Source organism: Hemicordylus capensis, chromosome 3 (genome assembly GCF_027244095.1).
Source record: "Hemicordylus capensis ecotype Gifberg chromosome 3, rHemCap1.1.pri, whole genome shotgun sequence".
Taxonomy (NCBI): domain Eukaryota; kingdom Metazoa; phylum Chordata; class Lepidosauria; order Squamata; family Cordylidae; genus Hemicordylus; species Hemicordylus capensis.
Window position 1 is genome coordinate 68,916,916 of NC_069659.1, and position 25,541 is coordinate 68,942,456.

At 44.2% G+C, this 25,541-nt stretch overlaps 1 protein-coding gene and 1 long non-coding RNA gene across 8 annotated transcripts in view; one reads left to right on the forward strand and one right to left on the reverse strand.

The window, feature by feature from the left end:
• Positions 1-25,541, reverse strand: part of CADM2 (cell adhesion molecule 2) — a 717,808-nt gene that overhangs the window by 70,902 nt on the left and 621,365 nt on the right. The window lies entirely within an intron of this gene.
• On the forward strand, positions 1,079-19,086 carry LOC128349669 (uncharacterized). The gene is made up of 3 exons (XR_008318912.1): positions 1,079-1,169; positions 2,131-2,251; positions 18,966-19,086. It is a non-coding gene; the product is annotated as an uncharacterized LOC128349669 (long non-coding RNA).

Below are 25,541 nucleotides of genomic sequence, written 5' to 3' on the forward strand. Positions count from 1 at the left end.
CCCCCTCACCTCAGAGACCTTCCCACCTTCACCTGAGCCCTTTCCTCGCTGCCGCCACCGCCATAGCTGCTTATCTCGGTTGCTTACAGGCTTGGACCCATTCCTTGCCCTTCCTTCTTCCTGTCTTCCCCTCCCCACTCTCTTCCCCATCCCCAATCTCCCTCCCTCCCTTCCTGAATTAACAGATGTTGTTCATCTTGTTTCCTCATCTAATTCCGAGTAACAGTTGCATTCCAATTGACCTTAACCATCACAGGTTCCTCCTCCCTATCTGCTTATGGAATCCCCTCCCCACTACCCAATCCCCACGGTGCCACAGGCTCCTCTTCCCTATCTGCATATGGAATCCTCACTGCCTAATCAGGTGCTTCTGCTCACGAACTCTAGCGAGATCTGCCACACACAGGATGAGCCACGGGTATGCCTTAGAGAATTAGATAGATAGGTAGATAGATAGGTAGGTAGATAGATAGATAGATAGATAGATAGATAGATAGATAGATAGATAGATAGATAGATAGATGTTTGAGGCCAGTGTTAGGAAATATTATTAGTAATGTTGATACTACATATATGAACCAGAGAGAAATTGCACTAATGGGGTGGGTGGGAATCAGGGTTTGGTTATATTCTGAACTGAATAAGTGCAGCTAAACACTAAGCTAAAGGCACTGCTGTTACATCACATCATGAATTCCCTGTAGCAAGAGCTTTTGTGATTTTAATATATAAAGGAAACTAAAGAGACAAGACGGGGCAAAATCCACCAAGATCTGCACTGCCTAGAGCACTGAAGATCAAAGTTCCTTTTTCTAGGAAGGCACTGAAAATAAGAAACATAAGACACAGAGGAAAACAGCTTCAAATACTCTGAAGCTCTAATGCCAGTTCCTGCTGCTGCACCTGTGTGATGAGACAGGGGTGTGGGGTTGTGCCCCTGGCACCTGAAGCAGGCTGGACATACGCCATCTTTGCTCACTCTCCACATGGCCGGAACTGGCCAATCAGGGGGAAAGGAGGCGGGCCGATCGGGCCCGGCCGCCTCAATTCAAGCTAGTCACTCCTCAGCCGAGCAACAGGGAGTATCACCGAACTGTCTCTTCATCGTGGCCCACGTGATGGGGCTGGAAAGCTGAGTGGAGTGCTGGACCATCGCTGGGAACTGGAGCGTGAGTGATTGGTGCGGCAGATTCCAGGGGCTGAGGAGAGAGCTATTGGGCCTTTGGAGCGTGCTGAGGGTGAGGTGGTGATCAGCGAGCGAGGGGAGAGTGCTGAGGGACCGAGCTGCTGTGGGCCTTCCAGTCCCTGGGTGACTTTTCCTTCTCCTAGTGGACAGTAGAAAGTACAAGGCCCCAGCTGGGTGCCAGGCCCCAGCAGGCTTTGGCAACCTACGCAAGGGGGATTCCCTGTTTTTCTAGGCCCTGAGTGATTTCTCCTCCTTGGCAAACAGTGGGGCACCCAGGCCCGGCCAGACACAAAGCCCCAGTTGCCAGGTCAGCCAGGTGCCAAGCCTCAGCCAGGCCCCAGGAGGCTTGGGGGACCTAATCAAGGGGGAAGCCCTGTTTTCTTTATTGGTGTTGGGTGTTGCATGGGTGGAGGCATTAGGCGGGGGAGGTGTTCTTTATCATATTCATCCTGGGATCTAGTCCTTCAGTCTTGTTCATTGCTTGGTGGCACATTTAAGCCGGGAGCTTGGCATTACTGGGGGCATCTGTTAACTCCTTACTGGGGACACTGGATAATTCATTACTGGGGCCTCACATCCATTTATTTTGTTAAGGGGGGGCTCTCTTGTTCATTGATTGGGCTTAACACGGAATTGATTCATTAGGTAGGTGGGAGAAGCGTGTCTAGGGTATAAGAGCCATGTCATCAAGGAAAGGGCCCGGCAAGGCTAAGGGCAAGGGGAACACACCCGCCCCTAAGCAGCCTATGCCTTGGCCCAGAGATCCCGATGCCTCCTCCGCTTCGGAGGACAAAGGACAGCTCGTTATGGTGCAGATCTTGTCCCGCCTGGAGGCTTTTGAGTCCAGTAGGCAAATCCCCCGGGCAGAGGGTTCCAAGACTGAGGGGAAAAGGGGATCCAAGAAGGCTGGGAACCAGGTTAACAAACAATTGCAACTCTTGCAGTTGATCAAGGTGAAGTTAGTGGTGCTGGGAAAAGGCAGCGGGGAGAAGGCTGGGACAGCAGAACCTGCCAGGCTGGTGGAAGCTCCCAGCCCCCAAACATTGGATGCTGTGGGATCCTTTGGTGAGTCTGACTGGGGTCGGGGCTATCCCCCATGGGCTGGGAATCTGACCCATGTCTGGGGGGGGGGAATGCCAGCATTGCTGATGGACCCAGGTTTCTCGGCCCCTACCTGGGCAAGGACAATTTTGGTGCTTGGAGGGGTGGCAGGAGAACCTGACAAGAAGGCAGCACTGGTGGCACAGCAGCAGCTTACAGCATGGGAGCTGAAGTGGGGTGGCAAAAAGGCGGGGAGCACGGACCCTGGACAGTTGGGTGAGTGCAAGGCATTGGCAGCAACTGATGATAAGATTAAACACTACCCTCATGGGGACGTGTCCTTGCCCCTTGGTGAGCACTTGTTGATGTCCACGAAAGAGAAAACTTGGAGGAATCAATATGTGGATATTTTTTCATTGTTCCATGAAATGGAACCCAGAGATGGGGACAAAGGTGACATTAAAGAGAAGAAGAGGTTCAGGCACAAAGTGGTGGACCACAACTGGTCAAAGTGGCTGGTTGGTTACATGGTGTACATAGGGGTGGTGTTGCAGAAACAGCCAGCATAGGGAGCATCCATGGTTAAGTATCTAGATATCGTCTACCATGTATTCTCAGAGTTCAGCGGGCCTCCTTGAGTCCATTATGATAGGAGACACTCAGCGCTAAACCTGGCCCTCCCTTGGGATTGTCACCATCCACAGCTCTTGTTGCGGATTATGGGCCCCAACCGACTGGTGACTGGTGAGTACTCAGACAGTGGTTACTTGATAGTGAAGTCCACAGCAGCATCGGCTAGGGGCCAGGAGTCTGGGTCTGTGGAACAGTTCTGCCAGCTGTCCTGGGAATTCACATCTTCAGGAGCATGCTCACCCTTGTTGTTTTTGGCATGCCTGTACCATTTGCGGGGGTCTGCAGCCCTTTAACATGTGTGCTAGGGGTTGGGGACTCTGCACCGGCCCCCGGGATGCCCATTCTGCCAGGAAATTTGTTTGTTATATCTTTGTGTAAACCGCCCTGAGTCATTTTTGGAAGGGCAGTATAGAAATCAAATGAATGAATGAATGAATGAAAAGGGGGAGCCACCTCCCCTGCTCTACAAAGGGGACCATAAGTTTGGGACTCCTACTGCAACTACTGCAGTGCTACCTGGTAGTGCAGGACAGAGGTTAATTGGAGGAGGGGTTCCAACTTGGCTTCCAGATCCCTTATCAGGGTCCTAGGGTCGGTTTCTGGGTGGAGAATTTGAGATTGGTCCAGGGGCTGGAGCATGTGACCAGGGAAAAAAATTGAGGATTAAGTAAGTGAGGGGAGGGTGCTGGGCCCCTTCCCTGATCCACCCATGACCAGCCTTAGGGTTCCCCCTGGGGGTGATTCTGAAAAAGGCCAGTGGGGAGTATCACCTAATACATCACCTCTCCTTCCCTGTAGGTTGATCAGTGAATGATGCAATACGCCACCAGCTGTGTTCTGTGCAGTATACATCATTTGAAGTCACAGTGGAGATGGTCCATGTGCAGGGGAGGGATGTGCTGATGGGAAAATGCCAAGTCAGCCTTCTTGCTCCTGCTCGTACATCCAGATGACTTTGACCTCTTGGGATTCACCTTTGAGCGGGGTTACTACATGGATAGGGCCCTGCTCATTGGGTGTTCTACCTCTTGCTCTTCCTTTGAGCACTTCATTTCTTTTCTGGAGTCTGCGATGTGGGGCAGGTCAGGCTTACCCTCAGTGGTACATTAACTTGATGACTTCCTCTTTGCTGCCCAGGCTTCTCATCGAGCTGTGAGAACCATATTCTCACATTCCAGGGTCTGGCGCAGGAACTAGGCATCCCGCTCGTGGCAGAGAAAATTGATGGGCCATCCTCAAGGCTAACATTCCTCATAATTGAGATAGATATGGCAGCCCAATGCTGCCATCTGCCAGCAGACAAGGTCCTAGCATTAGAGAAGTGGCTGGGTCGGCTGTTGGAAGCCAGAAAGGTTACTTTGAGGGAGCAGCAGTGCATCAAGGGGTATTTGAACTTTGCTTGTATGGTAATAGCGCCTGGGCATGCCTTCCTCAGGAGGCCTTGTGATGCCAGCAAAGGGCTTAAAGTCCCTCATTAGTGGGTTCGAGCGACACATGATGTTAGGGAGGATGCCAGGATGTGGGTTGGGTTTTTGAAGGATTTCAATGGCATTTCACTTTGGTACTGGAGGCCCAGCTGTAGGTTCAATCTGATGCAACGGATGGTCAGGGTTTTGACCTGTTCTTTTGGGGGCGGCAGTGCACAGCCCGGTGGCCAGAGCAGTTGGGTGTGAAGGGCATCACATGAGATCTGACATTCCTGGAGTTTTCCCTGACAGTAGTAGTGATGCACATTTGGACTAGGGAGTTTGAAGACCGGGCCGTTCAGTTCTGCTGCGACAGCATGGCGACGGTCCATGTGAACAGGAGTCCCTGGGTGATGTGACTGGTGCGGTGTTTTACACACCAATGCTTGCAGCACAACATTCCTTTTGCTGTGCAACATGTGCCTGGGCTGGATAATAGCCTTGCGGACACACTGTCTCAGATGCAGGAGGAGCACTTTTGGACACTCGGACTAGAGGCCAGAGAACTGCCCAAAACCTTTCCGACCCACATTTGGAGCCTTGGAGGCTAGAGGCCGAGGAGACAATTCACCTATCCTTGGCTCCTTGCACAAGAGCGTGGTACTTGGCAGCAGTCCGTAGGTTTCACATGTTCAGGGCAGCATCTGGGATGGGCAATTCATGGCCTTCCCAGTGGAACATGCACTGTGCTATTGCATCCACCTGCATGGTTGGCGCTTCATGCTGGGGTCCATCAGCAGCAGGCTAACTGCTCTTGCCTTCCAGCTGGGGGGCACGCGGACTCCAGGGCTGACTTTTGGGTGCACAGAATAATAGAGGGGTTTGGCTCTGAAGTCTCTCCCACTCCCAGATCCAAGGGTTCCATTTCCCCCCACAACCCTACAACAACTTATACCACACTTTAATGATATCTGAGGGAGTATGGCACCCACTCCTTTCGGATTTGGGCAGCATCTTCGGCTGCATCTGCAGGGCTGCCTGAGAGTCCTATCCAGGAACTGGGAAGGTGGTGTTCATCTGCCTGCTGCTGATACATACGCTGTAGTGGCAGTGATGTTAACCAGCTTTTGTTTTTACTGACTGTCGATAGTTTCCTTCCCTCTGAGTATACTCATCTATGATCACAGCTATGTGTTTTGGGCAGCATGGGCACACTTGCTGAGGAGGTGGAGGTTGACTGGCTGGGGCACCAAGGAATGCTGTGGAACCTTTTCCTTCTGCTCCTGGATGAGTATACTAAGGCACAGGAATACCACATGTCCTAGTCATTCATCTGGGAGGCAATGACATCAGTTTGCTACAGGGCAAGGTCTTGATACCACAGGCAATCAAGGATTTGAGAGGCTTGGCCACCTGGTGGCCAGATATATTGTTGGTTTGGTACAACCTGCTTCCACGGCTGTGCTAGAGGGACCAGGGGGACCTGCTGTGTTTCAATAGGACACACAAGAAAGTGAATAGGGAGAGTGGGAGAGTGGTCACTGCCTTGGGTGCCAGGGTTATCCAGCATCTTGACATTTGGGTCTATTTATTTATTTATTTAAAATATTTATACCGCGCCCCTGCAGTGCAATACTGCTCGGGGCAGCTCAGAACAATAAGACAGATACAAGTAATAAAATTAAGGGTTGTTTTTTTTTTTTTTAAAGTCAGATTAAAAACAATCAGTAGGTTCAAATTAAAACTGAAAATTATAAAAAGCCAAAGAAGCTAAAGAACCTACCAGATATAACAAAATAAAAATGATATTAGAACGCCTCCTTAAAAAGGTGTGTTTTTAGATTTTTTTTTTAAAAAACACTGAGGGAGGGAGCATGGCAAAGCTCTTCAGGGAGGGCGTTCCAAAGCTGAGGGGCCACAAACGAAAAGGCCCTGCCTCTAGTCCCCGCCAACTGGATCTAGAGCAGGGCCTGGGATGATGATTGGAGGGCCCTGGCAGATTCATATGGGCGTATGCGGTTCGTCAGGTACCCCAGCCCCAAGCCATGTAGGGCTTTAAAGGTCAATACCAGTACCATGCATCTAGCCCGGAACCGGACTGGTAGCCAATGAAGCTGATGAAGGGCTCAGGACACCTCAGTATCCTAGAGCAGTGTACGGGGGAATGGAAGACATTTGACTGACAGGGGGAATGAGCTGTTCCTCTGAGTCCTGCAACAAGGCATCCAGGAAGTGCTAGCAGGGTGGGGAAAGTTGGGCTAAACAGAGGTTTGCCTCACTTTTGTGGCAGGAGAGTGCGGGTGTTGGGTAGGTAGATTGATTCACGGTGTTCAGCTGGAAGGCTATTTGTGGTGAGGGGGGAGGGTCAAGAACCAGCCCTCCAGGGTTTTTGCAGCCTGAAGGTCTGGGAATGGCCCCCGCTTGGGGGATGGCTTGATTCACCAGCTCAGAGTTTTGGCAGCTTGGTTTGGGGGTGGGTCGTCCCCCCCTCAGTGGGTTAAAACCTCATGGTGAGAGGTCATGCCCTTCACCCTGGTGTGGGGCAACCCTCCCTAGGAGGCAGTCCCACATGGGAGGAGTACTCACACTCTGGTGAGAAGGTACCTCATTGCATGTCTTAGTCCTCTGTACATTAATAAAGTGGCCCTATTTTTCTCCAGCTAAGCATGTCCTGTCTTCATTGGGGTCTGGGGGTGCAATTTAAACATGCAGGCTCTAGGACAGGGTTTCTCAACGTATGCGTCCCCAGATGTTATTGGACTTCACCTCCCATAATCCCCAACCTCAGGGGCCTTTGGTTGGGAATTATGGGAGTTGAAGTCCAATTACATCTGGGGACCCACAGGAGAATCCCTGCTCTAGGATACTAGTAATAAACATAGTTACAAACACCACTACAAAAGAGTAGCTAATGCTGTTTCTTTGAAACAAGGTATCCATAGTATGGTAATTAAAACAGGAATTAAAGGATGGCATCCAGGACAACAAATTGCATGTGGAAGGATGTTGTGCTAAAGCAAATCTATTGCCATGTAACTGCAAGATGCCTAAACTTGAGCAATGATTGCTCAAACTGTTCACCAGTCATTTGTTCTAATGGGAATTTCTGCACAAGAGTGCTATAGCACAAATCTGCAGACCCTTTGTAGTTTTAGCACAACTAAGCCATCCTCTTGTGCTAGCACAGCTTTACTCATTTCATATGCGAGTTCATTGCTCGGGATGTCAGCCACAGTGGTTTTTTTAATATGGAAATCAATGTCATATAATACCACTCTATCCCAGCTGAGATAAAGGAGGTTAAATTATGCATCGCTTCACAAGGTTTTCAGGATTCAAACTACTGTCCTAAAGGGAACCATTTTAAGAATACCACAGGCCTCTTCAGAAGCTATAAAACAGGTTTAATCACTGTGCGGAAGAGGGGATATGAGCATTCTGGTGGCCATGGCCCCAGTGGTCAACATGCTCCATTGCAACACACACCCAGCTCTCCCTGTTGCAATGCTTGTCTGCAAAGATTATCACTGAATGTGGGAGATTTTCTCCCCACATTCCAGATTTCTGGAATCTACAGAGGGTTGAAGGGCTCAACATGGTTTGCTGGTGTATTTCCCATTCTCTGCTCAACACATTAATTTAGCCCCATTTTACAAGGTCTCCAGAGACTCACCCTTCCATTCACAACTAATTACAAGGGGTGGTTAATCTCACTGCTGATCATTTCATATTGCCTTGGACATGGTCCAACTTATTCCACAAAATCCAAGAAAAAATTGGACAATGCCCCAGCCAATTCACTCCCAGATGCTCCTTTTGCTTAACCAGAACCAGTGTCAAGGCAGCAGCCGGGTGTGTGTGCTACCTTCCTTCAACCCCTGTTACTCTGGGATGTGACATGCCAAAAATAAAGTGTGTGATGTTGAATAGGCTTTTGTCCTTCTCCTATTGCTTATCCCCTTCTTTCCACTTCAACAGACTAGGGAGAAAGGCAGGTGGGGGACTACCAGCCTTGTAGGGGGGCCATAGCTCAGAGGTAGGCAATGGGGCTGTAGCTCAGGGACAGAGCATCTGCTTTACATGCAGAAGGCCCAGTTTCCATCCCTGGCATCACCAAGTAGGACTGGGGAAGGCTTCTACCTGAAACCTGAACAGGCGTCTATTGATGCATCCATTGGTGCATCTAGCTCAGTAGTGTCTACACTGACTGTGAGTGATTCTCCAGGGTTTTCGGTAGAAACCTTTCCCAGCCCTATTTGGAGATGCCAGGGCCTGAAGCGGGGATCTTCTGCATGCAAAGCAGATGCTCTACCACTAAGCTATGGACCACTGCAGACCACTGAGCCGGACCACTGCGGACTATGGACCACTGCAGACCACTGACCACTCTGGACCACTGAGCTATGACCACTGACCACTCCGGATTACTGAGCTATGGCCCCTTATAAGAATTGTCTTTCTTTTAGGGCTAAAACTCCCATCAGCCCTCACATCTTCCTTCCTGATAAGCAGAAGAGGAAAAAAGAAGAGAGAAGGAAAAAAGCTTTGTCATGCCACACACTTTACTCCTGGAATGCTGCATACCACAACAAGGGAGAGAGGAGGAAGACGTCTCACTTTCCAGTAGTGCTGGCTTTATAGGCAAAGAGAGCGAGGCTGTGCACACGAGGAGCCTTACCCAGGTTAGGGCAACGTTATCTGGGTAGGGCTGCTAGTGTGCAGCACTGGGATCAAGGCCAATCCGAGCTCTGCCTCCCCCAGGAGCACAGGTGTTTTACCTGGGCTTTCAGATGGGTTAAAGGGCTCAAATGCACACTTTACCCCAGGCCCAGGGTCTTGTTTATGCTTGGGCGGCATGCAGCCCAAGCTTACACAAAGTCGAGCGCCTAGCGCACCTGACTACCGGGGGAATATCCCAAAGCACTGTGCTTGTTGTGTGGTGCATTGTGGGATTCCTGGAAGCCAGGGAAATGAATTCCAGCCTCCAGATATCTGCACTGCATGGTGGGATTGATGTTCTTTGAGCTCCAGCTTGGAAATGCAGTTTAGGGAGCTCCTTTGGGAGAGCAATTATGAACTCCCAAAACATGTTTATGAGCTTAAACATTTTGCCAACATCCCTACTAAATACTCTGCTGGACTTTTGAAATGTATCACATGCCATTTTTGCTATTTTAAAAGGTTCTCCATCACTCCCCCATTTAACAGACACAAGCTATCTCAACGTTTTATATTAAAATTTACTTTTAATAAATAGTAGCATTATTTTCTCAAGTGTATACTTGCAAAATTACCCACAGCAAAAACATCTGTATAACTTCACTCCTTCATCCTTGACACACTGGTGTTTACATCTGTTCTTCAATAAGAGATATTCCCTGGCCAGCAAAATTAAGGTAGGCTTTTCAGAAATCCAGTGTTGGCACATTAATCACAAGGACAAACTGCATCAGTGCCTGGACTGCAAATGTCAACACTATTAGTGTAATAGTAAAAAAAAAAAAAAAAAAAAAAGTAAAGTAATAGTAAGAATAAAATTGTAAAAATAATTAAAACATGGATGATCATGTTTTTAAACAACTTGTGTATCGTTTTACAACAGTAAACAACTTTTTGTAAACAATATGCTACAGATCGGAACATAAGAAGCTGCTGTCTGTTGAGTCCAACTATTAGCTCTCTACTGTCTGCTCTGAGTGGCAGCAGCTCTCCAGGGCTTCAAGCAGAAATATCTCTCAGCCCTACACGGAGATGCTGGAGATTAAATCTAGACCTTCTGCATGCTAAGGAGATGCTCTACCACTGAGCTACAACTCCATCATAGAAAAGAGGAGAGAGAAAATATTGGCACTTCAGTGGATGGGTATCTTACAAACATTCCCTTTAAATGTTCCCATTCAGCCATGATACATTTTAGAGCCACATTTCTAGAGCCCTGTCCCATGGGAAATCTCACTTTCCAGTTGTTCAAAGTTTAAACAAGCAGAGTTTTGTTTATACTACAGATTTTAAATGATTTTAATTGTAAACCACCTAGAGACGCAAGGTTTGGGCTGTACAGAAAGAGTCTAAATAAATAAATATAAAAATAAAATATTTATTTATTCAAATATTTATATATTGCCTTTTCAACTACACTCAGAGTAGCACACAACATCAATTCAAACTGAGACGGACAGCAGAGCGGAGTAAAAAAACCAGCAGGAGAAATATCATTTCCATTGTCACTGGTGATTAAAATCCACTCAAGTCAGACAGGGCAGCATCCAGTTAGTCATGATTAAGTCAATCAAGATTAATTGAGATCTATTAATTTACTTAGTCATTACTAAATAGCCTAGATTATGTCATTGTTCTTAAGTAGCACCAAAAGTATAAGCCTAGGGTTCAAGAAAAGATTATGTACCAAAACTATACATAAAGCTCTGTTCTCCTGATATTTTCACCATATAATAACTTTGTTGATCATATTCTCATGAAGCAAGCAAAGAAACTGGTACTGTATAGAATGTATCCATGGAATTATTTAAATGTAACTTCTGGAGAATTTCTCTCTCTTCAGAATCCTTTCCCCAAAGGCTCAGTTTTAAATCAAATTAGTTTTTTGTTTTGTTTTTGTTTTTTGTTTTGTTTTGTTTTTTATGATTATCTAATTCTTTCTGCTTCTCCCAGACCAGGAAAGCAGGAGCTGCAATTAAAGTCTGTAGCGCTAGCAAGTGTTTGGGAAAGGAACATGCTTGGTTTTGCCTTTGATCCACTTCCTTAAGTTACTGATAAACTAGATAAGATGAACATTTAAACAATGAAAATTAGGATGCTATGCTCCACTGTGCTGATCAATTGTTTCTTAAAAAGCCGGGTGGTGGTGGTGATTTTCTTTACTGGGCTCATGGAATGATGGTAAATGGAACGAAACCAGGAGTGGAATTGTTTGTAGAGGAAAAGGATTGGTGACTAAGCCCTTTTACATAAAAGCCAACCTAAGTGTGTACTCAGAAGCAACCTACTTCTGAATTCTAAGTATATGGAGAGGCAGTAAGCTACAGCTGGCCAGTGTTAAGGAAAAGCACTTCCACATGCTCAGAATATAATGCAGAACTCTGTCTCTATATTGAAAACAGACTCTTAAGCTGAGCCCTGGTAGGTCTGGCATAAATTAAACTGGGGGCAGAGACAAGTGAAAAGAGCTTGCCTATACAAGAAAGGGCAGGGAGAAGCGGTGGGGGTGGGGGTGGGGGTGGGGGAAGGGGAAGGGGAAGGGGAAGGAAATCAATATTTTTGTGAAATACAGAGGAGCAATGGTTAGGAAAGGGCTCTTGCCTATGGCAAAGAGATCCCAGAGATGCCTGTCTGGCTATTGTGGGAATCAAGATGTTGGACGAGATAGGTATGTTCAGTCAGTTTTCTTCTTATGTCCTTATGTTGCTGTTAAGCTGTTGAGGGATCAAAGAGTAGATTGGAAGGAACCAAAAATGTATGTTCTCTTTGGTTATAGTTGGCTAGCAATAAAAGTGGGGCTGTTCTTAATTCTTAAAGAGAAAGGCGACTGGGCTTTATTTTGTGTGGGAGACTGCTGGCTTTGGAAGCAGGACTCTTAGCTGCATTACATATAACAACATGTCCCTGCCTGACATCCAGACTAGCACTGTGCTGGTGCAGCAGTACCTGACATACAGGCTAATGCTGTGCCCTCATGCCAGTGGGGAAGTTGCACATGGACATCATTTTGGGAGGCACACTGGGCCTCCAAGGGAAGGAGGGATAATAGGAAAATCACACCTCCCCCTCTCACACAACAGCTCAGCAATAGTCTGGATGCTAGGCACTGTTGCCCCAGTGCACTGCTAGTCTGGATGGCAGCCTCTGTAGTCCTGCTGTGCGTCATTGCTATTTTTCACATAATACTGGAAGAGCATTCGCATGTCAGCAGACTTGACAGCTTTGCTTTTTTCCCGACATACAAATGCCCTTGACATACAAATCATCTCTCTCCTGCCTGCTTGGGCTCGCAATGAAGAGTGGCCAGTGCATCCCTTTGCCTTAAAGATCCCAGATACTGTTGGTACCCTGCTCTTTTTCCGCCCTATGTGAATCAGCACAACCTTTCTTCCAGGCACAATTCTGCAGGAAGCAACGCTGGGGCTAGGTTCCAGCTTCTCATCTTTTGAGCTGCTGCCATACATCTCCTTGAAGTCATGCTGTTCTAATAGACTTGTAAAAGAATGATAAATGATTTCCAGTGCTCTCCCCTATTTCAGTGTTTATTGAGCATGAATAGGGTGATATAGTAGTCCTTAGTGGTCCTTAGAGTCTGAGGGGAATACTTCCAGCAAATCAACCGAATTTTAATATGCTCAGAGAGTTAACAAGGCCCTGTAGCAGTTTCTGTCTAGGGCATGTAAAAAATGTTGTGTTTACTGATGAAGTCCATGGACATTACAAGTAAAAACAGCTACTACTATTTTATAGATTCTAAACTTATTTCACATACTGGTTTCTTAGGAGAGTAACAAACAAAATTGCCAGGATTTTCAAATTAATGCTTGTTTAGAAATGTAAAATATGCTGGCAATATAACCTATAAACCAGGCACCTGAGTCCCATTGGTTAAACTACTTGGCAAACCTTCACCTAGTTACAGTCATTTACATACCAATGAATTTAATCACACTTACAACCTGATCTTAAAATTGTTGACTTGATGTTGACTTGAAGTAACCCTCAGAGCTGAAAGGTACTTCCTGTCTGATAAGTCATGGAAATATTGCAATCTTCAATATGCATAACTTGGCATAGTATTTCAGTCTTTGTTTAAAATAAGTTTGTTATAATTTGCATGCCTTATTTAAAGAATTTTTGTTCAAAAGTGACTTTTTGCTGTAATAACCTGAACAAGCCTACAGTTTACCTTCAGGTTTATGAAGAGGTATCATATCTCTTGAGTTACCACTCCCTGCACACAAGGATTAGACTGGAAAGTAATGAGCATATTGGAACAGGCACAAAGTTGGCCACAGATTTTGCCTTCTTAGGGTCACAATTATGCATTGAAATGTTGTCTATTCTAGCAGCAGATTAATTACTAAAGCTGTTATTATTATTATTAAAGTTACACACATAAGCCACTGTCTGGAAGAGGCCAACACAATATAAGGCCAAGGGCTGACTGAAGATCCCATGCTATGTGTGTCCTCTGGGAAAATTCCAAACACCTCTTTTTTGTGTCGCTTTCCCACTTTTTGTGGGAACATTCTAGCAAAGGCATTGCTGTCATGGAAGCAGCTTCCATTCATTGAAGGACCCTTTCTACTTACAGAAGAACTCTCATCAGCAGAACTCCCCTTCTACAAACTGAAGCTCCCTCCCTTCGTGGAGGAAAGACTTTGGATGCATGTCCTCACATGATTGGAATAAAAAGGGTGCAAACAAACCAGACAAGTGCACATTCCTCTGAAGTTCATTTTTCTGTTGAGTTAGGGAGGGGAAAAATCAAGTATGTTTATTGCCAAACCTCCTATATGGCAGAAAATAATGTGAACACAGGGGACTGAAGAGAGAAGGTATTAAACTATTTTCTCAGAATCATGTAAAAACAGAATTAAGAATTAAAATTAAGGAAAAATGTATTAAAGGAGTAAAGGTAAAGGTAAAATGTGCCATCAATTCAATGTTGACTCCTGGTGCCCACAGAGCCCTGTGGTTGTCTTTGGTAGATTACAGAAGGGATTTACCATTGCCATCTCCTGTGCAGTATGAGATGATGCTTTTCAGCATCTTCCTATATCTCTGCAGCTTGATATAGGTGTTTCCAATAGTCTGCGAAACATACCAGTGGGGATTCAAACCAGCAGTCTCTGGCTTACTAGTCAAGTCATTTCCCCGCTGTACATTAATACAAAAAGTATTAAAGGAGTACAATTGTACATTTATTTTTGTAAACCACCTAGAGCCTTTGGAGTCAGGCAGTATATAAATAAAATAAAATAAAATTGCTATGAACTATTGTTTACATAAGCTTTTTCATAAGATTGCCACACATGATTATGTTTTCTTGTATTCTTAGAAAGTGTCTGTTTTAAAAAAAACAACACCAAAGAAATTTGAACAAGTGCAAATGTGTTTTAAAAATACTTTTTATCCTAATATAGTCCAACAAGAGTTACACACAGTCTCCAAGCAGACATATTTAAAAGTTTCCGGGAACCGTTCTTCATAATAAAAAAAAGGACTCATAGCAATACTTTAGATCAATAATATATAATACATCTCATAGTAATAAAATCAGTCATGGCCATTACTGAAAATTGGTTGGTGATTCATGAACTATATTTAGCTCAGTTTTAAAAACAGAAAAGAAGCTGTCTGCTGCTGGTGGTAAGCAGCTCCCACAATCCCAAATTAAGCCCACCACCCAACTATCCCACTTTCTCCCACATGAAAGGGCTCTAGCATGGCAAATTTCATTCAAAAGTTATGTAGACAAAAATATTCATTCCAGCCCTAAAACGTATTCCTAACTGTAACACATGTTTCTTGAACAACTATTTTCTTTAACAAGACCAAGTGTGGTTTAATGGTTAGATCAGGAAGATCCGGGTTCAAATCCCCATTCAGCCATGAAACTCACTAGGTGGCTCTGGGTCAGTCACTTATCTCTCAGCCTAATATACCTCACAGGGTTGTTGTGGGGATAAACATAACTATGAGGCAATTCTCACAACTGCAGGAAAGTGGGCTAAGGGAGCCTAACCCTCTTTCCTGTGGTTGTGTGCGACAACAGGAACCACATGGGTCTTGGCAGCAAACCACAGTAAGTAACCCATAATCCGTGACGGAGCTGGTAGTCGTATGGGTGGCTGATCTGGCTGCCCAGGGAAGGCTCCATGCTCATCTTCAGGGAGAGTAGACTAAGCCCCCTCTCCCTACAGAGCTGGGTAAGGCTCTCCACACTGCTCATGTATATGTATATCTCTCTGGGCTCTTTGGAGGAAGAACAGGATATAAATACAAATAAATAAATCATGAAACAATTACTACCACTTGTAATGTATAACAACAACAACAACAATAATAATAAATGATAATAAAAATAAAAACACTATAGTTTCACTCCTAAGAACTGTATATGGAATTCTGCTTGAGGAACAATGTTTTTTTCCACTTCTCTATTACAGCCCACTGCACTCTTGAAAAGCTGGTCACATTTTCTGGTCAGGGGCTGGTCAGGGGCACTAATGAATGGGAATCAGTGTGGTGCAGAGGGCCACAGCTCTGTGTGTGTGTGTGTGTGTGTGTGTGTGTGTGTGAGAGAGAGAGAGAGAGAGAGAGAGAGAGAGAGAGAGAGAGAGAGAGAGAGAGCTATCTCAATGGAAATCAGAGACACTCCACTTGCCCTCCACTATACCAGGATTCTATCCAAAAAATTACACACACTATCCAAAAAATTACACACACACACACACACACACACACACACACACACACACACACACACACTTTAGCTGGTTGCCAATATTAGGGATATTTCCATTACAGATAAAATTATTTCAATTTAGGACTCTTTTTTATAGTGACTCTTTTATAGTGACTCACCTATCCCTTGTTCAATTTCTCTTTATATAAAAATGTGAACAGAGTTGCACATGCTTGACAAAGCAATTCTGTACCTGTACCTGATCCTTGAATTTACCAGCAAAGGAACACATGGGCTGGACAATAGCATCTCTAAGCAATATACCAGGCTTGACCTGGTTCAGAATTGAAATGAATCAATTTCCAGATGCTCTTCCTACACATTTTCTACACTGTGCAACTCATTGACCCATAACTCCCAAATATTCTTCAAAAAAAGAAGACTGCAGTTTATTTGGAGTGCAGTAGCCCACTATGTGACCATCGCTGTATTTCCATAGATGGGGTGTGTGTGTGCGTGCGTGTGTAATGTTGCATAACATATTAAGGATTTGAACAGCAGTCAAATTAATTTTTTTCACAATATTTACTCTTCTGTTCACTAAGACTGTAAGGAAATGGCTGCTGAGCATTTCAAAGCAAAGGGCCATGGGTTGGTGACAGCACATAGACAAATGTATAACTTCGTTTGTGACTAAAAACTGAAATTTTAAAAAGCTCTAGCCTGTTATATTTTATTTCTGGATTAAAAAATAGAAAATAAGGCTTTTGTGGCCTTGGTTTTAAAATGAATTTAATACTATTAAGGTTGATACTAAAAGGAATAAAAACCTTCTGAACATTAGAACAAAGTAAAATATTGTTGTATGTAGAAAATGTTTTTTGTGGATGGCGGCAGTGGAAATAGTGGCTGTAGTGTCCCTTGAGCTGATTCCACAGAGCTGAATCAATATCGACCCACAGCAACTTAACTCAGCAATGGAACATCGGAAGCTGACTTATATAAAGCCAGAATATTGGTTCACCTAGCTTAGTATTGTAGACACCAGGGCTGCTCAACTTCGGCCATCCTGCAGATGTTGGCCTACAACTCCCATATTCCCTGGCTATTGGCCACTGTGGCTGGGGATTATGGGAGCTGTAGTCCAAAAACAGCTGGGGGGCCAAAGTTGAACAGGCCTGGTCTACACAGACTGGCAGCAGCTTCTTCAAGGTTACAGGCAGGAGCAGGGGCGTAACTAGGTTGGAGTGGGCCCCGAGACAAGATTCTTAAATGGCCCCCCCCCCGAAAATTTTTTTAAAATGACTTCAAAAGGAAGATCGGGTAGGCACTGGGTGGGGGAGAGCCTCTGAGGCCCCCCCCCCAAGGGTGGACAGAACTCAGAATGAGGTTAGAATATATATAGCCCTAAAAAGAACTGACACCCGGGGAGGGTCAGGGCAGGAGGCGGCAGTCCTATTGAGTTCAATGGGGCTTGCTCCCAGGTAAGGTAAATGGGCACGGAATTGCAACCTTACTTGCCCTCCTACCTAACAGTTGTGGAAAGCTGCTTGAGTTGGAAAAAGCGTTGGCTTGCTCGCTTGGAAGCCCCGAAGCCCAGCCAACTACTCCCCAACCATGCCTAAATATCTCCTTTCCTCAAGTGCGATTTACCTGCTCTACAATCCAGCAAACCAAGCTGCTTCCTCCAGTGCTGCCAAAAGCTATTTGAAAGACACGAGCATATCAACAAACAGCAAGCGTTAAGTTTGCGTCAAACCTGGTTTCTATATGTCTGTAATGCAAACGAGGCGGGTGGTTTAGTATCACCCATGAGTAAACACGCCTTAGGCGATTCCCTCCCCACCATCCACAAAAGGAAGATCGGGTAGGCGCTGGGTGGAGACAAACAACAAGCAAATAGCGGGCGGCGCCAGAACAAGGAGGATAAATATATTTTTTTAATGATTTCAAAAGGAAGATCAGGTGGGGGAGAGCCTCTGAGGGCCCCCCCCAAGGCGGGGGGCCCCAAGACAACGGCCTCCCCCTGCCTAATTGTAGTTATGCCCCTGAGCAGGAGTCTCCCTCAGCCCTATCTTGGAGATGCCAGGGAGGGAACTTGGAACCTTCTGCATGCAAGATGCAAGTGCTCTTCCCAGAGGGGTCCCATCCCCTAAGGAGAGTGAACATCTTACAGTGCTCACATGAATCTCCCATTCATATACAAACCAGAGTGGACCATGTTTAGCAAAGGGGACAATTCATGCTTGCTACCACAAGGCCAGCTCTCCTCTCTATCACAAGGCTGCTCAAGGACAAAGTGTATGAGTAAGAAGAGAAAAACAGAGGGAAAGTTTGCCCATGCTTCCTCTTACACTCCTATGCCATCACAGAAGTATTCTTGGGCTCAGGGAATACATAAATTAATCTCCTGAGTCCAAAACACTTTGACCACTGTGATGACTTCAAGGTTCAAAGGAGTGGGTGAGGTTGGTTGCCCTTTGGTTAATAGTGGAAAGCTTGCACTAGGCTGAAAGGAAGCAAACAGGCCATTTTCCTCTCTGTATCCTTAATTCCCAGCCCTGGTTGACTAATAACTCAAGCCTGAGGCTGTCTGGTACAAATGAGCATCTAAATGCAGATGTGTTTCCCGTGCAATGTACTAACTGTAAAGCAACATCTAGCCAAGTACTGTATGTTGTTGGTCTGTTTGTCTATGATCTCCATCACCCACAAAAGCTGCATTTTCACTGTGATGGTTGCCATTTCTGGAGTACAAAATTTTTTCCTCCACTTTTGCAACTGTTCACAGTCATTGTTCCCTGGATGCAGCAGATCTGGCGGGGGAGACATGATAGAGATCTATCAAATTATGCATGGTGTGGAGAGAGTTGATGGAGAGAAATTTTACTCCCTCAATCATAATAGGGATGTGTGAACCGTTCCGGTGTTCCAGTCCGGGCTTTGGGGGTTCAGGATCGAACCAAACCAGCCCCCTGGCTCCTTTGGACTGGAACCGGACCGCCGGGTCTGGTCCGGCTGGTCCGCAAATTTTTTTTAAAAAAACATTAAATAAAACAATAGGTACCTTTAGCTCCTTTGGGGGACTTACTGAGGCCGTGGGGGGTGGGGGTGGGGTGTGTCTGCGCGGGTTCTCTCTCCCCTTGCTGGCCATCCTGATCACCACTGCAGCCAGGTAAATAACCATTTTTGGCCCTTTCAGGCCTCCATATGAGCGCAGCTGCCCTGGGGTTTTGGAACATGCTCGTGCTGAAATAAGAGCATCTCCTTCTCTGTTTGCTTTTAGGAGGACCCTGAAGATGCACCTGTTTTCCCAGGCCTTCAACAGAGATTGTATTTTAAATTTTTAATGTGTTTTTAACATGTTTTTATCTATAATTTTTATCTTTTTATGAATTTTAATTGTGTTATATTGTATGTTTTAATTTTGTAAACCTCCTAGAGATTTTTATACTAGGTGGTATATAAATTCAATAAATAAATAAAGAAAGAAAGAAAGAAGCACGCAACTGTCCCATTCAATAAGCAACTGCCAATCCCTGGTAATTATATTTCCACATAGCCATCTATGAGCATATTCAGCCTGAAATGGGGTTCAGCTTTTTCACATATTGCAAGTGAACATCTTCAAGTCCCTCACAAAAGACATGAAGGCGCCTGCAAAATCAAATTAATTGCTTTCAAAGTTTTACATGGAAAGTGCCCACCAAGGCTCCTGTCTATACCTTCTGGTTCCCCTTCCCCTTGAATGAAGTGCTTACTTTTTGTGATGAGAAAAGAGAAGGTGGCAGTGGGTGCATGGGTTCCAGAGCCCTTGTGGTATCCTTTTCCAGTAGGTGGGAACTGAGGCTATAATTTCTAGTAGGAAACCAATACTATTTGTATCATTTCCACCAGTGTCTTCTCTCTGGACAAAATGGCACAAATCACATAAGTTTCCTGCTGGCAATATTGGGAATGGTATTCCTGTCATCACTGGAAAAAAGATAGAGCTAAGACTCTGGGTGCACATCTTCATCCCCTTCCCCAACATCAAAAGCAAGCACTATACTTTGGTGAAAGAGAACAAGGAGAGAGTGGCAGCTCACTGATCTACATGTCCATGGGCCCTGTTTGCTTAAAGACTGAAGCAGACTATGAGAAGGCCTATGCTCATCTTAATTCTGCAAGCATTTTAAAAGAGGAGTTTGATAATTCGAGCTCCCCTGATTGAATGCTTCCAAGGTTTCTTTGTTATAGTTCCAGACTCCAGAAAAAAAAGAAGAAGAAGAAGCTGGAAAGCTAATTAACCTACATATTAAACACAAAGCTCTCTGTGATTTCCCCCCTCCAACTTTTTAAAGATGAAAAGCAGCTGCTGAAGTCTACAGTAATGTGAAGGAAAGATTGTGTGTGTGTGTGAAATCCTTTTTCTACCCCTTTGAGAGTTTTTCCTCTCAAAGTTACCGTAGAGGCTTCTCTCTGCATGGTGAGTTTGTAATGGGGGCAGGGGGGGGGGAGACATCAGGTAACTCTTTCTTATCTTCTCTTGACCTCCTTCCTTCCTTCCACTCCTGATTATAGCAGCCAGATTATAGCAACCTCTAGCAACAGGATTTCATTAAAAAATCAAATATCAGAAGAATGTTACATGGAGATCCATTGAATATATACCTTGCCCCTCATTTGTTTGATCAAGTTAAGACAGAGGAAGAATCTTCAGAATTTAGAACTGTATCTAAAAATTTTGTATCACAAAATTTTAAAATGTGCCCCTCACTGATACACACACTTCACAATATATAGTCATGTGACTTGCCTTTGGGGGGGCCCTTGAGGCGTGGGGGGCCCCAGGCAGCCGCCTCCCCTTGCCTAATAGTAGTTACGCCCCTGAGAAGCAGTAAACAGAGTATGACTGGGTGAGGAAAGGTTCCTTTAGACTCCATATTTGGAAAACTCCTAGGTGAAACCTGTTCCAATCTTGCAGGAGAGTATGAGCCTTTTACAATCTTAGTTCTTTGCTTTTTTTCTTTTACAAGTGAATTTTAGCTTGCATTCAAGTGTGTACTTAGAATCTGTAAATATTTGGCATTTTTCAGCACTAAGGAACTCTAAGGAAATGAAAAGCAGTGGTTGCATGAATTCATCAGCACAGTTCAGATATACTTCATTGCTGACTCATTTTACCCTTTCTATGGAATAAAAATATACCTAGTGGCTGACATCCAGACTAATACTGTGCTTGTACAAACATGTTGTACTCGCTCAAACATGTTGCACTAGCCAGATGTGCTGTCAGGAGCTTGAGTTGCAAACTAGTGTTGCACTAGTACAACAGGATGTGGAACACAGGAATCTGCCTTATACCGAGTCAGAGCATTGGTCCATCTAGCTCAGTATTGTCTACACAGACTGGCAGGAGCTTCTCCAAGATTACAGGCACGAGTCTCTCTCAGCCCTATCTTGAAGAAGCCAGGGAGGGAACTTGGAACCTTCATAAATGCATGCATGTAGATACTCTTCCCAGAGCAGCCCTATACCCTAAGGGAAATATTTTAGTGCTCATGTGTAGTCTCCCATTCAGTCTGGTGAGGATTCCCCTTCATAACTGCAAGGGGTGGGGGACCCTGTAAAGGGGCAGAGAATGAGGAGGGAAAGAGATATTGGGTCTGCTTACTGCCAAGCAGGCCCTTTAAGCAGATCCTTTAAATACCACTCTCTGGCCGCCCCCTGCCCCCACTGGCCGCCCGTTTCGCTCTGAATCAGTCTGCCTGAAAAGGACTTGGTTAGGCTCATGGAATGAACCACATCCAGTTCAGAACATGATTGCACCTCTGAAGTGGCCTAGTTCAAGTTGAACTGGTTCAGCACCAAACTGTTCATGCACACCCTATGTGCAACTTTGCTGCACTAGTGCAGCATTAATCTGAATGTCAGCCACTTTTTTTAAGACAGCTTCTTTTACATAATTATAGAACGTGAAACAAGGCATTGTTATTTCATATTAGCAGATATTGAACAAAAGACCTATCTTGCTAGTTATCGGTTAAAAGATGTATTGATTTGAACTACCACTGAACTACCATTTCAAATATCAAGCATGTTACTCCAGACTCAGATATAGTGGAGAAAGTGATTTCTCCCTAGTTTTATTTTTAGGCTGTCCTAATTAAAGCATCACAGCATTCACATTGTTTGTATAATTAATATGAATAAACACTATGCTTACTCTTAATCTCTAATTATGATAAACTACACATTTTCATTTAAGTCAAGCCTCTGCTTGTGCTAAAGCTGTCTAAATCTCTCCTGAGTTTTGAAGATAACTTTGGAAATTGAGGGAATTAGCAGATAGGGTCCCACTGAGAGAAGTCTTCACAGGAAAGGGGGGGGCAGATAGGTGACTCCAAGTACTCAATAATGAAAGCTGGAAGTAAGAAAAACTGCTGTGATTGAAAATAAGTGAAATCATTGAGTGGAATACATGTGCAAACATTAATGTGAAAATTAAAAATGACAAAATGAGTTTGTTCACACAACCTTTGAGAGCTGTGGGGAAGGCAGGAAGGGGTGAGGTAGGATAGGACCTACCTTTGCCACAATCTGGCATTGTCCTGAGCTGCATGGCTTGTGTGCCCACACAATTGGCATTTTTGTGAGCCGCATGGCATTCTGGAGGCTGGGAAAATGTGTCCCAGCCTCCAGATATGCCATAACACACCATGCAATGAGCATATGCATGGGGGATGAGCTAGAGTTAAATCTGCTTTTCAGGTATCTTTTCACATGTAAAGGACATGGGTGTCTTGCTTCTCTGCTCACCCTGAATGTGAAATATGATGTAAACTTGATAATGTATTAACTGCCCATGTTATATTTGAAGGAACTTCTGTCTTAAAATAGCACATAAATCTGGGGTAAAGCAGGAACTCCTCCTTTCTTCCCCTATCTGTGAGCCTGCTGTTGCCTCTTTATGCCTCTTTGGAAAAAATCCCTTCCTCAGCTGATGGGAGTTGTGGTCATACAGTCCATCTTTTGATTGATCCTCAACTTAGTTTTCTGACTGAACCTTTTGACCAATTACCATTTGGTCACTACTGCTGAATCACTTTGTGGGGCATATAAGTTCTTCATTTGCATTTCCTGATGGCTAGGTTCCTACCTGATGGTCCACATAAATCCACTTCACCTACATGAGGTGGATTTAAGCCATGTAATGGGTCTTATAGGGTTAAATATAAATGAAACACTCCACTCTTTAGATTCTTTAGATTCTTGTAGTTAATTTCTTTGCCCTGGTCAGTCTGTGTTTTGTTCCTGGAGCTCTGCAATAGACAGTGTGCCATTTGAGGGGTATACAGACAGTGCGTGGACTCTGCCTGATTTTAAGAACAAGATCAAATCCTGTCTTTTCTCAGACACTCTTAGGGGAATGCTTACAATAAATTAAATTGATAAACAAACAACAAATTAAGTATAATAACAATAATTAGTGTTAATAGTTATTACTAATTATTATTATTATTAATTATTATTAATCATTAATACATTAAATAAGTAAACAATAATCCCATAAATACTGGTTAGAACTGAATTCTGCACACACACATCCATGGAAATTCTTTTAAAGAAGCACTACTCTCAGATATTTGCTGGCTTTGAGCCTATAGAGTTCATCATATCTCATTCATTCATTCGATTTCTATGCTGCCCTTCCAAAAACGGCTCAGCGTGGTTTACACAGAGAAATAACAAATAAATAAGATGGATACCAGTCCCCAAAGGGCTCACAATTGAAAAAGAAACATAAGATAGACACTACATCCTGAAGTGAATTTATTCCCCACATTGTACTTTTGCAAGTTGAATAAATAATTAAGGTCAAAACAGAAAAAATATTTGGCCCAAGAGCAGGCTGTTAGTTAAAGCATGAACCATTGAAATTCTCAGATGGGTTATGTGAAGAAGAGTTTAAAAGTAGAAAAGTGTAGGTGGGGTCAGGTGCCATCAACATGACAAACTTCTTTCGTGTGTACATTTTCACTTTTGAGGTATCCTTTCTTGTTTAGTCTTATGTGCCATCAGTCTTTAGGCAACAAAAATTACAAAGTTGAAGCAAATGCTCTTTCCAATTATCAGTCTAGGAAAGGTTCACCCAGAATAACTGTTTCTGCTACTTCTCCTTCGCAACAGTTACCCCTCTCTTTGGCACAGAATTTTTAAAAAGAAGTAGACTAGCCACACACAACTGGGCATGTGTAATCCTTGGTTCCCAATCAAATGTGACCAACTGGAAAATGACGAATATAAAGTGTGTAGTCCCAATCATGCATTATCCCAATAAACGTCCGTGGTATTTTTTTTGGAAAGAAATACCCTTCATTTTGTTGTGCTTTGTCCTCTTAAACTGAACTCACAAAGGGGAAGACACCATAATAAATTCCTTCACCCAGCCATGGTGGTTATTAACTCTGCACTGGAAGAATATATTAAATGCTAGAGACAATTTTTGTGCAAAATGAAGATAAGGAAATATATGCCCTCTATTAAATGGCATAACCCTTTCTTCAATTTTCAAACTGCAAAGTAAGAAAATGGAGAAAAAAGTTCTGTCCCACTTCATGCACTTCATAAAGCCATACATCTAATCTTATTGCTCAAAAGTAAGAACAGGAAATTGTCTAAGATTATCTGTATAATCAAGCAATATGGAACAATCATTTGATCTTAACGATTGCTAAACACTAAAAAATCTAAAACTTGGAACATTCAACATTATCCTGCAGTGTTACTGAACTCAGAAATATATTTCTGCAGTCAGCCTCTGTAGTGCTAAATCTATATTTGCAGAAATTTAATTAGGAAAACTCTAGAATCCATTACAGAAACATTGTATCAAGGCAGCTTTCAACCAGATAATATGAAAGATGTGCAGGCACAGACAACCAAATAATCAAGCTTAACCATCAATATAGAATCTTGATAATGAAGCCTCTCTCCAACTCCCATTGAACAAGATAATCAGATCAATAGAGTGCAAGTAACTGACTAGTAGTAAAACATTTAAAAGTTTCAAACATTCTTTTTTTTAAACAATCATTTTTTTACAACTGCTGCATGATGGTATGAAAAAAAGCAGATATTTAAATACCACCGCTTAGCAAAATTATTGTTTTGAAAACTCTTGCTTCATCAGGCTTTTGTGGTGAACTATTTGTTAGGGAACTCACTGCTTTTTATTCTCTTATTAGCAAAATGCCTATCATTATGATGGATGGGGTCATGCCTTCAGAGAAGGCTTCCATACTGCAAGAACCAATTAAGGAGTGGTCCCATTTGAGATGCTCTGTGCTCAGAGACGTGTTGCATCCCCAGAGGCGTCCCTGTCAATGGATTGGTGTTCCCAGTGTCAGTAGTGGAGGGCATGATTTGTTCTCACGAGTGTCTTGAGGGCAGCATTTTTCTTCATAGGAGTGAATGACAGACATTCACATATAAGGAAGAAAGGAAAAGAGTTTCATTCACAGACACTACTGACTTGAAGGCTAGGCTTCCTAGGGATGTGCAAACTGCCTCAAAATTGAGGTTGTTTGCACTCGAGCCAAGCTACCTCCTCACGAGCTGACTCAGCAGTATATGTGCAAAGGGGAATCCAGCAAGGATTCCCCTTTACAAGTAAAGGGATGTGGGGAGGGGGGCAAGAGAAAAGTTCTGTCTTTTTTAACCTTTAAAAACCACTGTGCAGCAGGATGGTAGCGGCAACACTTTTCAGCCAGCTGTGGGCAGTTTTGGGCCTCTCTCACATGCACGCACAGAGGTCTGAAAAGGGTTGCAGAAGGCCCGGGCTGTCATTTGGGAGGCAGGCAGAAGGGTGGAAAGAACC